The 13,335-nt window shown below is 45.5% G+C and overlaps 1 pseudogene; it reads left to right on the top strand.

Moving 5' to 3' along the window:
• The window catches only part of LOC139230247 (zinc finger protein 585A-like), a 262,521-nt pseudogene that overhangs the window by 213,121 nt on the left and 36,065 nt on the right, over positions 1–13,335 (top strand).

The following is a 13,335-nucleotide window of genomic DNA, read 5'->3' as shown; positions in this document are numbered from 1 at the left end:
ATTATGCAGGACTGTTAGATTTCTTAATTTTCAATGAAATTTGAAATCCGGTAGTAGGTTAAATTAACTTTATTTGAGCAGCAGCAGCAGCTTCTTGGCAGAATTCCAGTTCTATGTTATACTGGAGCACATGTCTAAAATGGCTGAATTTATACCGGATCAGCATACAACAATCAACTCGCCCCCTTTGATACTGTTGGCTCAATTGACTCAATAGTATGAGTTGTTAACCCATGGTTGGCTCTCAGCCCAAAGTCCTGAGATGTAAAGTGTGATTGATGGCTTAATGCATCGTGCCATTTCACATGTACGCAATCTAACTGCTGTCCGGTATCACCACCTTAAGCATTTTGGACAGTTCTGGCTTTAGACCTGCCACGAAAGTTGCTTTCAGGGGTCCAAACATTTGTTCATCCATTTCCTCATCCGCATGATTCATACTCAAATGTTCTAGCCACGTGCATCTAAACCACTCGTCAGACTCCAGGACCTCCTCTGTTCCTTTCTGTTGGCAGGTTGCAATTTTTCCCCAGTCCGTCTTTGGCTGCAAACCTGCAGTCCAGCAATGTTTAATCGCATCCCACCCTGCATTTAATTTTTGCTCGTCCTGCCAAAAACCGTCTTCTACCTTGGCGTGCAATTTTCTTCCTTGTGTTTCTGGCACCATTATGGTCAAAATTTGCACTCCGTCCCAGGGATGAAGTTGATATATATTTCTTAGGCGGTCCAATGGTTTCCACGTTTTCACTCCCCCTTTCTTTGGATTGGGCAACTCCTTGGACCATTTATCAATTTTCTCTGGGTCTGCCGGATCATGAACTAAGTATTCTGCATACACCCTTTTCTTCGTTCTTTTGTTTCCGTCCTCAGCCGCAGTCTCTTCTGATTTGACTACAACTCGTTTAGTTTTAAACAGGGGAAAACGCAGCCCTAATTCTTCATCCTCCGACCTTGTATCATCGGAGGACTCAGAATCCGTATATTCGTTGGTCGTGTCTTCCCGTTTGCGCTTTCAATTTATCCAAACATGGGTACCCTGGGAATTGGCTAATACATTTTCCTTCTCCTATTACTGTCTCTTGACCTAATGATTTTTTCCATTCTTTAATTTCACCTTTAAGATCTTTAACTTCCGCTTTCAACTTTTCAAGTTCAAGTTTTTTCTGTCTTAGTTGTTCACAAACCGCTTGCAATTGGTCCTTTTTACTGGTCAGGTCCCTATCATGTCGGGACCGCGTCATGATTTCATTCCGCTGTTGGATCTGTCACATAAGGCTAGGGACCACCTGGTTTGTTCTTTATTTTTCATACGGGTCATTTTTCCCCAGACCCTTTTGATCTCGTCCAAGGACCATTGTCCTTTGGAGGTACCATACTTTTGTTCAATCTTGATACGGGTTTTAGATAAATCAAATTGTTGCTCTATGTATTCTTTCAACTGTTGGAGGATTTCGTCTATCGAAACCTCAGGTGGTGCCCGCCCGCCTTTAACAGTTGTAGGCAATTCTTTGCCCTTATCTTCTGCTGCCATAGTACTGATTTCTTTACTGGGGTCTCGAGTCGTTGGCTTTCCAGCCGGGTCAGTGGGTCGGTAATTAATTAACTAACACACCGCCGAAGTTAGACATCTATATGGGACCTCGAGCCGACTACCAACTGGACGGTTCGCAAACCGGAGGCTTTCGGAATCGCGCAGAGGGGGGGGTGAATTTAGACAATTGACTGAGGACTTTTATAAAGAGGAGTCCTTACCTCAGTATACCGATGTAGGTCCGATGTCCAAAATTCAGTTTCTTCCCTCAGTGATCCTGTTCGTGATGCCAAAAATTGTTAGATCTCTTAATTTTCAATGAGATTTGAAATCCAGTAGTAGATTAAAGTAACTTTATTTCAGCAGCAGCAGCTTCTTGGCAGATTTCCAGTTCTTTGTTACACTGGAGCACATGTCTAAAATGGCTGAATTTATACCGGATCAGCATACAACAATCAACTCGCCCCCTTTGATACTGTTGGCTCAATTGACTCAACAGTATGAGTTGTTAACCCATGGTTAGCTCTCAGCCCAAAGTCCTGAGATGTAAAGTGTGATTGATGGCTTAATGCATCATGCCATTTCACACGTACGCAATCTAACTGCTGTCTGTGTTTTCTCCCAACTTTGCAGCTTGCTTGTATTCTCTATCACACGGAACTGGAGCTGAGCCCATGATCAGATCAGCCATGATCTTATTGAATGGGCGAGCAGGCCCGAGGCCTCAAATGGCCTACCCTTGCTTCTATTTCTTATGTACTTCTGTTAACTGAATCCAGCCAGAGTCAGCACCTTCAGGGGAGGAGAGGGAGGGGAACCAGTGAGTGTAGAACTGAATCCAGTCAGAGTTGGAAATGATAATTGGGAGCGGAGGACCAGCTGCCTTCAGACGTGCGATGTGTTTGAATTTCAGGACAGGGAGGGGGAAGAGTGTATGGGATGGGAATTTACATCTTTGGAGGAACGAGAGAGGAAAGAATGTTCACAGAATCTAGAATTGTCTGTCCTGAATTTCTGTCCTGTACTTGCAGTAATGATTTTTGTAAACTCTTTTCCAGGGTATTCGAGGGGCAGGATTTGCAGACGGGGAACTCAAACCAAACATCATGTCGAGATCTGATGGAATCACTCAGTTCCTCAGGACCTGAATATAATCGGGCTTTGAATGCGGAAGGAGAAATGTTTGTCTGTTCTGTCTGTGGGAATTGATTTCAAACATCAGTGTGACTGGAAAAGCACCGAGACACACACACCCGAGTGAGAGTATTCCAGTGCACTGAATGTGGAAAGAGCTTTAACCAGTTACACAGCCGACAAAACATCACACCGTTCATAGTGGGGAGAAATCGTACACTTGTTCTGTGTGTAGACCAGGCTTCAACTGATCGTCCAACCTGGAGAGACACAAGGACACCCGCACCACGGAGAAACCGTGCAAATGTGGAGACTGTGATAAGGGATTCAATTACCCATCTGAGCTGGAAGTTCATCGACACAGTCATACTGGGGAGAAGCTGTTCACTTGCTCTGAGTGTGGGAAGGGATTCACTGCCTCATCCTACCTGCTGAGACACCAGCGAGGTCACACTGGGGAGAGGCCGTTCACCTGCTCAGAGTGTGGGAAGGGATTCACTCAGTCAAACCATCTTCTAACTCACCAGCAAGTTCACACTAGTGAGAGGCCGTTCACCTGCTCTGAGTGTGGGAAGGGATTCATTACCTCATCCAACCTGCTGAGACACCAGCGAGTTCACACTGGGGAGAGGCCGTTCACTTGCTCTCAGTGTGGGAAGGGATTCACTGTATCATCCTACCTGCTGACACACCAGCGAGTTCACACTGGAGAGAGGCCGTTCATCTGCTCCGAGTGTGGGAAGGAATTCGCTACCTCATCCCACCTTGTAACTCACCAGCGAGTTCACACTGGGGAGAGGCCGTTCATCTGCTTCGAGTGTGGGAAGGGATTCACTCGGACATCCCACCTGCTGATGCACCAGCGAGTTCACACTGGGGAGAGGCCGTTCAACTGCTCTGAGTGTGGGAAGGGATTCACTCAGTCATCTAGCCTGCTAACACACCAGCGAATTCACACCGGGGAGAGGCCATTCACCTGCTCTGTGTGTGGCAAGGGATTCACTCAGTCATCCAGCCTGCTGATGCACCAGCGAGTTCACACTGGGGAGAAGCCATTCACCTGCTCCGTGTGTGGGAAGGGATTCACTCAGTCATCCAACCTGCTGACACACCAGCGAGTTCATAAGTGACTGCAGGGTTTGGATTCTGCTGTTGTCCCAGACTGAATCGTGTCCATTCTGACAGTTGGGCTTTCTTTCTGCTGATATAACTTGGCTGGAGTTTAATATTCTGGATATTTGACCAATTAATCATCAGGAAAATGGTCAGCTAAAAAATAACACTGATTGTGTTTGCATCTATAGTTCACCTTTTTAAAAAAAAACATAAGAAATAGGAGCAGGAGTAGGCCTTTGGCCACTCGAGCCTGCTCTGCCATTTAATAAGATCATGGCTGATCTGATTTTGGGCACAGTTCCACTTCCCTGCCCACTCCCCGAAACCCTTCACTCCATTATCGTTCAAAAATCTATATCACCACCTTAAATCTATTCAATGACCCAGCCTCCACAGCTATCTGAGGCAGAGAATTCCAAAGATTTCCGACCCTCAGATGAAATTTCTCCTCATTTCAGTTCTAAATCGAAGGTTCACAAGTTTCATTCCGGGGATAAGTGGGTTGAGTTTTGACGAAAGGTTAAGTAGATTGGGCCTCTATTCATTGGAATTCAGAAGAATGAGAGGTGATCTTATCGAAATGTATAAGATTATGAGGCCACTTGACAAGGTGGATGCAGAGAGGATGTTTCCACTGATGGGGGAGTCCAGAACTAGAGGGCATGATCTTGGAATAAGGGGCCATCCAGTTAAAACAGAGATGAGGAGAAATTTCTTCTCTGAGGGTTGTAAATCTGTGGAATTCATTGCTTCAGAGAGCTGTGAAAGCTGGGACATTGAATAAATTTAAGACAGAAATAGACAGTTTCTTCAATGACAAAGGGTTATGGGAAGCGGGCAGGGAAGTGGAGCTGAGTCCATGTTCAGATCAGCCATGATCTTATTGAATGGCGGAGCAGGCTCGAGGAGCCGTTTGGCCTACTCCTGTTTCTAGTTCTTATGTTCTTATGTAAATTAGCTACCCCTTATTCTTAAACTATGCCCCCGATTTCTCGATTCCCCCACGAGTGGAAACATCCTCTCTGCATCCAACTTGTCGAGACCCCTCAGTATCATATGTTTCAATAGTTCACCTCTCATTCTTCTAAACGAGTATAGGCTCAACCTAACCACTTAAGTCAACCCCTTCATCTCAGGAATCAAACCAGTGAAGCTTCTCTGAACTGTCTCCAATGCTAGTATATCCCTCCATAAATAAGGAGATCAAAACTGTATGCGGTACTCCAGGTGTGCTCACACCAATACCCTGTAGAGTTGTAGCAGGACTTACCTGCTTTTATACTCCATCCCCCTTGCAATAAAGGCCAACATTTCTATTGGATTTATAATTACTTGCTGAACCTGCATACTAACTTTTTGTGTGTCATGTACAAGGACTTCCAGGTCCCGCTGTACTGCAGCATTTTGTAATACCTCTCCATTTAAATAATAAATTGTATTTATATTTTTTCTGCCAAAGTGGATAACCTTACTGCCCTCCCTGGGGAAGCTCAGGGTCAGACACTGAACATACTGCACCCCACGGACATCATACACTGCCCCCTCCCTGGGGCAGCTCAGGGTCAGACACTGAACATACTGCACACTATATGGGGATGCACGAACTGCCCTGTCTCTGGGGGAGTCACTGCTGGAGGGTCCACAGACAGAAGGGGAACTTCTCCAAACCTTCTGGTCATGAATCCTGAGTCAGATTGATGCCGAATTCCCACATTCTGCGTCACAACCTGAGAAGCCACAGAGACCATGTGGAACCTTATGGACCGTGGAGAAGCCCCCCAGACCGCAGAGCTTTGGCCCACAGACCATGGACACTGGGTCTCCACACACGGTGGTGGGGGGGGGGGGGGGAAGGGGGAAGTGATCACTTTGCACCCCCAGACACCCCATGTTAGCTCCACTGTCACTATGAGCTGCAGGGAGTTACATTTATCCACAGCAGCTCTCCTCCCCTGAAGATGCTGACTGGCTGGGTGCAGAAATACAAAGCAATCATCTTCAATTCCAGGAAACACTCAGGAAATGTGCCCACTTACCGGGCACTGTACAGGACTGGAGCAGACAACACCTCCCTCTATTGTCCCGGTCCCAGACTGACCCAGACCCCCCCACCCTCCCCTACTTAGAGTGAACCAGACCAACCTCACCCTCCCCTGTCCCATACCAATCCAGAACCAGATCCCCTCCCTCTCTCTTCCCTGCCCCATACTGATCCAGAACCAGATCCCTCCTCACCCTCCCTTGTCCCACACTGATCTAGAACCAGACCCCCCCTCACCCTCCCTTGTCCCAGACTGAACTAGAACCCCCTCACCCTCCCCTGTCTCGACTTCCTAAACGATTTTGCTAAGATGCTTCACAAGCTGCTGCTCTATCAGATCGAGGTCGAGAACATAAGAAATAGGAGCAAGAGTAGGCTATTTGGCCCCTCGCACCTGCTCTGCCATTTAATAAGATCATGGCTGATCTGATCATGGACTCAGCTCCACTTTCCTGCCTGCTCCCCATAACCCTTTATTCCCTTATCGCTCAAAAATATGTCTATCTCTGCCTTAAATATATGCGATGACACCGCTCACACAGCTTTCTGGGGCAAAGAATTCCATAGATTTATGACCCTCTGATTGAAGAAATGTCTCCTCATCTCAGTTTGAAATGGGCAGCCCTTATTCTGAGAATATGCCCCCTAGTGATAATTTCCCCTATGAGTGGAAATATTCTCTCTGCATTATGCTTGTCGAAACCCCTCATTATCTTATATGTTTCGATAAGATCACCTCTCATCATTCTGAACTACAATGAGTACAGGCCCAACCTATCTTCATGTCAACCCCCCTCATCTCCGGAATCATCCGAGTGAACCTTCTCTGAACTGCCTCTAATGCAAGTATATCCTTCTTTAAATAGGAAGACCAAAACTGAACGCAGTACTATAGGTGTAGCCTCACTAATACCCTGTACAGTTGTAGCAGGACTTCTCTGGTTTTATACTCCATCCCCCGAGCAATAAAGGCCAACATTCCATTTGCTTTCCTGATTATCTGCTGTATCTGCATAATAACTTGTATTGCATGATCAAGGACCCCCAGGTGCCTCTGTACTGAAGCATTTTGTAATTTTTCCCCTTTTAAATAATACTTTGCTTTACTGTTTTTTCTGCCGAAGTGGATAACTTCACATTTTCCCACATTATTCTCCCTTTGCAGATTTTTCGTGCCCTCATCACAATTTGCTTTTCCACCATCTTTGTATCATCAGCAAACTTGGCTACATTACACTTGGACCCTTCATCCATAGAAACATAAAAAATAGGTACAGGAGTAGACTATTCAGCCCTTCGAGCCTGCACCACCATTCGATAAGATCATGGCTGATCCTTCCCTCAGTGCCCCTTTCCTGCTTTCTCTCCATATCCCTTGATCCCTTTAGCCGTAACGGCCATATCTAACTCCCTCTTGAATATATCCAATGAACTAGCATCAACAATTCTCTGCGGCAGGGAATTCCACAGGTTATCAACTCTCTGAGTGAAGAAGTTTCTCCTCATCTCAGTCCTAAATGGCCCACCCCTTATCCTAAGACTCTGTCCCCTGGTTCTGGACTTCCGCAGCATTGGGACCAATCGACCTGCATCTAACCTGTCCCATCCCGTCAGAATCTTATATGTTTCTATGAGATCCCCTCTCATCCTTCTAAACTCCAATGTATAAAGGCCCAGTTGATCTAGTCTTTCCTCATATGTCAGTCCGGCCATACCGGGAATCAGTCTGGTGAACCTTCGCTGCACTCCCTCAATAACAAGAACATCCTTCCGCAGATTAGGAGACCAAAATGCAACACAATATTCCAAGTCATTAATGGACGTTGTAAATAGTTGAGGCCCTGGCCCCGATCCCTGCGGCACCCCATTAGTTATTGTTTGCCAACCGGAAAATGACTCATTTATCCTGACACACTTTTCTGTTAGTTAGACAATCCTCTATCCATGCTAAGATATTAATCCCAACTCTCTGAGCTTTTATCTTGTGCAGGAAGCTCTTATGTGGCACCTTATCGAATGCCGTCAGGAAATTCTGCTCCACAAATCAAGAGGATCATGGCTGAACCGCCAAAACTCCAGGTGGGTCTTCTGACAAAGAAATTCAATGCTGGGCCCAACAAGAGCAAATAAAGTGGAAAAGGTTTAATCTAATAACACATTGGTTCTTTTCAGAGACACCCACTCTATCTGTGAAAGAGCTGCTTACTGTCTGAAGATCACAATCTTATCAGCTGTGCTTCAGTTGGTACCACACTCGCTTTTGAGTCAGAAGGTTGTGGGTTCAAGTCCCACTCAAGGAACTTGAGCATAACAATCTAGGCTGACGCACCAGTGCAGTGATGAGGGAGTGCTGCACTGTCTGAGTTGCCATCTATAGGAAGAGACGTTAAATCGAGGCCCATTTGGCTTTTTCAGTGGACATAATAAATCCCGTGGCCACTATTTTGAAGAAGAGCAGATCGATTATCCCTGGTGTCCTGGCTAATACTTATCCCTCAATCAACATAACACAACAGCTTATCTGGACATTATCACATTGCTGCTTATTCGGAGCTTGTGTGCGAAATGGCTGCCGCCTTTCCTACATTACTACAGTGTCTACACTTCAAAAAGTACTTCATTTGGCTGCGATATAAATCCAAGTCTCTATTTCTCCGCTTAATATTAAATCCCTACGGTTGATAAGCTGGGTGTTTCCAAACCAGGTGACCTTCAGTCGATCTCAGTTATAAACCGGTCAATGTCTGTTGAACAGTAGTAATGCAGATCTACAAACAGAGCAGCGAGTTTGCTGTTCAGATTAGTCACTATATACTAAAAAATGAATGAACCTTCCTCGTAAGATTTCTGCCTGATAGCAGAATAGAAACACAAAGAACAGAGTATAAATCAGAAGGTGTTGTAACTGATGACATTATTCAAGAATTTGTGTTTGTGGCGAGCAACAAATCTGATCAGATATTTAAAGAGACAAATGGAGAGATAGGGAACAATGGATATTGACAGCGGCCAAGGAACCAATCACAATCATTGTCACCCATCCCTCATTAGCATAGGGCTGTGGGCAGATTGTGGGGCTGCCCACATAATGCAAGCTCGAACCAGAGTTTCCTCAAATCTGCGCCGGACTGAACGACATGATGGCTGACGGAAAGAAAACAGATACCACCAAGAAAGGCGCCAAGAAAGTAATGAAGAAAACACCACTGAAGGGTGGTAAGAAGTGCAGAAAGTCGAGGAAGGAGAGTTACTCCATCTCCATCTACAAAGTGATAGAAATTAGGTGCAGGAGCAGGCCATTCGACCCTTCGAGCCTGCACCACCATTCAATAAGATCATGGCTGATCATTCAATCTCAAGTACCCCTTTTCTGCTTTCTCTCCATACCCTGTGATCTCTTTGGCCGTAAGGGCCATATCTAACTCCTTTTGAATATATCTAATGAACAGGCCCAAACAACTTTCTGTGGTCGAGAATTCCTCAGGTTAACCACTCCCTGAGTGAAGAAGTTTCTCCTCATCTCGATCCTAAAAGGCTTACTCCTTATGATTTGACTGTGACCCCTGCTTCTGGAACTCCCCAGCAATGGGAACATTCTTCCTGCCTCTAACTTGTTCAATCCCGTCAGAATTTTCTATGTTTCTATGAGATCCCCTCTCATTCTTCTAATCTCCAGTGGATACAAGCCCGGTTGATCCAGTCTCTCCTCATATGTCAGTCCTGCCATCCCGGGAATAAGTCTGGTGAACCTTCGCTGTAGTCCCTCAAAAGAAAGAACGTCCTTCCTCAGATTAGGAGACCTAAACTGAACACAATATTCTAGGTGTGGCCTCACCAAGGCTGTGCACATCTGCAGTAAGACCTCCCTGCTCCTATACTCAAATCCTCTAGCTATGAAGGCCAACATGACATTTGCCTTCTTCACCGCCTGCTGTACCTGCATGCCAACCTTCAACGAATGATGTACCATGACACCCAGATCTCATTGCACCTCCCCTTTTTCTAATCTGTCACCATTCAGATAATATTCTGTCTTCCTGTTTTTGCCACCAAAGTGAATAACATCACATTTATCCACATTATACTGCATCTGCCATGCATTTGCCTACTCACCTAACCTGTCCAAGTAACCCTGCAGCCTCTTAGCATCCTCCTCACAGCTCACACCGCCAACCAGTTTAGTCTCATCTGCAAACTTGGAGATATTACATTCAATTCCTTCATCTAAATCATTGATGTATATTGTAAATAGCTGGGGTCCAAGCATTGAAAACTGCGGCACGCCACTGGTCACTGCCTGCCATTCTGAAAAGGACCTGTTTTTTCCAACTCTCTGCTTTCTGTCTGCCAACCAGTTTTCTATCCACGTCAATACATTACCCCCAATACCCTGTGCTTTAATTTTGCACAATAATCTCTTGTGTGGGTCCTTGTCAAAAGCCTTTTGAAAGTCTAAATACACCACATCCACTGGTTCTCCCTTGTCACTCTACTAGTTACATCCTCAAAAAATTCTAGAAGATTTGTCAAGCATGATTTCCCTTTCATAAATCCATGCGATCTTGTCACTGTTTTCCAAATGCACTGCTATTTCATCTTTAATAATTGATTCCAACATTTTCCTCACCAGCGATGTCAGGCTAACCGATCTATAATTCCGTGTTTTCTCTCTCACTAGTTTTGTTTAAAAAGTGGTGTTACATTAGCTACCCTTCAGTACATAGGAAGTGATCCAGTGTCTCGAATGTTGCCAAATGATGACCAAGGCATCCACTATTTCTAGGGCCACTTCATTAAGTACTCTGGGCTGCAGCCTATCAGGCCCTGGGGATTTATCCGCCTTCAATCCCATCAATTTCCCTAACACAATTTCCTGACTAATAAGGATTTCCTTCAGTTCCTCCTTTTCGCTAGACCCTCGAACCCCAAGTATTTCCGGAATGCTATTTGTGTCTTCCTCAATGAAGACAGATCCAAAGTATTTGTTCAATTGGTCTGCCATTTCTTTTTTCTGCATTATAAAGTCCCCTGATTCTGACTGCAAAGGACCTACGTTGGTCTTCACTAATATTTTTCTCTTCACATATCTACATTTTGCAAGTGTTCCCTGCCAGCTTCCTCTCATAATCTATTTTCCCCCTCCTAATTAGATCCTTTATCCTCCTCTGCTGAATTCGAAATGTCTCCCAGTCCTCAGGTTTGCTGCTTTTTTGGGCCAATTTACATGCCTCTTCCTTGCATTTAACACCAACCCTAATTTCCCTTGTTAGCCATGGTTGAGCTACCTTCCCCATTTTATTTTTACTCCAGACACGGATGTACAAATGTTGAAGTTCATCCATCTGATCCATAAATGTCTGCCATTGCCTATCCATTGTCAACCCTTTAAGTATAATTTGCCTAACCAATTTACGTCTCATACCGTCCTTAAGTTCAGGACACTAGTCTCTAAATAAACACTGTCACTCTCCATCTTAAAAAACAATTCTACCATATTATGGTCACTCTTCCCCAGGGGGCCTCGCATAACAAGATTGCTAATTAATCCTCTCTCATTACACATCACCCAGTCTAGGATGGCCAGCTCTCTAGTTGGTTCCTCGACATATTGGTCTCGAAAGCCATCCCTAATACACTCCAAGAAATCCTCCTCCACCGCATTGCTATCAGTTTGGTTAGCCCAATTTATATGTAATTTAAAGTCGCCCATGATAACTTCTGCACCTTTATTGCACACATCCCTAATTTCATGTTTGATGCTGTCCCCACCTCACTACTACTGTTTGCTGGTCTGTACACAACTCGCACTTGCATGTTCTGCCCTTTGGTATTCTGCAGCTCTACCCATACAGATTCCCCATCATCCAAGCTAATGTCCTTCCTTACTATTGCGTCAATTTCCTCTTTAACCAGCAAAACTACCCACCTCCTTTTCCTTTCTGTCTATCCTTCCTGAATGTCAAATGTTGAGTTCCCAGCCTTGGTCACCCAGGAGCCATGTCTCTGTAATCCCAATTGTATCATAATCGTTAATAGCTGCCTGCGCAGTTAATTCATCCACCTTATTACGAATACTCCTCGCATTGAGGCATAGAGCCTCCAGGCTTGTCTTTTTAACACTGTTCGTCCCTTTAGAATTTTGCTGTAAGGTGGCCCTTTTTGATTGTTGCCTTGGTTTTCTCTTCTCTCCAATTTATTATTCTCCTTTCTATATTTTGCTTCTGCCCCCATTTTATTTCCCTCTGTCTTCCTCCATAGGTTCCCATCCCCCTGCCATATTAGTTTAGCTCCTCCCCAACAGCACTAGCAAACACTCCCCCTAGGACATTGGTTCCAGTTCTGCCCAAGTGCAGACCGTCTGGTTTGCACTCATCCCACCTTCCCCAGAACCGGTTCCAATGTCCCAGGAATTTGAAACCCTCCCTCTTGCACCACTCCTCAAGCAACTTATTCATCTTAGCTATCGTGCTATTTCTACTCTGACTAGCACGTGGTATGGGTAGCAATCCTGAGATGACTACCTTTGAGGTCCTACTTTTTAATTTAACTCTTAGCTCCCTAAATTTAGCTTGTAGGACCTCATCCAGTTTTTTTTTACCTATATCGGTGGTGTATATAGTGCACCACAACAGCTGACTGTTCACCACCCCCCTCCAAAGTGCCCTGCAGCAGCTCTGAGACATCCTTGACCCTTGTAACAGGGAGACAATATACCATCCTGGAGTCTCGATTGCATCCACAGAAACGTCTATCTATTCACCTTACAATATAATCTCCTATCACTATAGCTCTCCCACTCTGTTTCCTGCCCTCCTGTGCAGCAGATCCACCCATGTTGCCATGAACTTGGCTGCTGCTGCTTTCCCCTGGTGAGCCATCTCCCCCAACAATATCCAAAGCGGTATATCTGGGAGGGAGATGACTGCAGGGAAGTCCTGCACTGCTTTCCTACTCCTGCTGGGCCTGATGGTCATCCTTTCCCTATCTCCCTTTGTAATCTTTACCTGCGGTGTGACCAACTCACTGAACTATCCACGACATCCTCAGAATCACGCGTGTTCCAGAGTGAATCCATCCGCAGCTCCAGTGCCACCAGGCGATCCAACAGGAGCTGCAGCTGGATACACTTCCTGCATATATAGTCACCAGCGACACTGGAAGAGTTCCTGATTTACCACGTGGCACAGGAGGGTCATAACACGGGTCTGGGCTCTCCTGCCATGACTTAACCCTTAAAATAACCTAATTTGGCAACAATGAAGCAACAAGACATCGGCATCTCCCCCATGGCGATGGGCATCATGAACTCGGTTGTGAACGATATTTTCGAGCGCATCGCGGGTGAGGTTTTCCACCTGGCCCAATACAACAAGCGCCGCACCATCAGCTGCCGGGGTTCAGACTGCCGTGCGCCTGCTGCTGCCGAGAGAGCTGGTCAAGCACGCCATGTCGGAAGGGACAAAGGCGGTGATCAAATACACCAGCTCCAAGTAAAACTGAGAAATCAAACCGA

The sequence above is a fragment of the Pristiophorus japonicus genome, chromosome 19 (genome assembly GCF_044704955.1).
Source record: "Pristiophorus japonicus isolate sPriJap1 chromosome 19, sPriJap1.hap1, whole genome shotgun sequence".
In the NCBI taxonomy this organism is placed as follows: domain Eukaryota; kingdom Metazoa; phylum Chordata; class Chondrichthyes; family Pristiophoridae; genus Pristiophorus; species Pristiophorus japonicus.
Note: the sequence above shows the minus strand (reverse complement) of the source record. Positions and strands in the feature narration are given on the sequence as shown.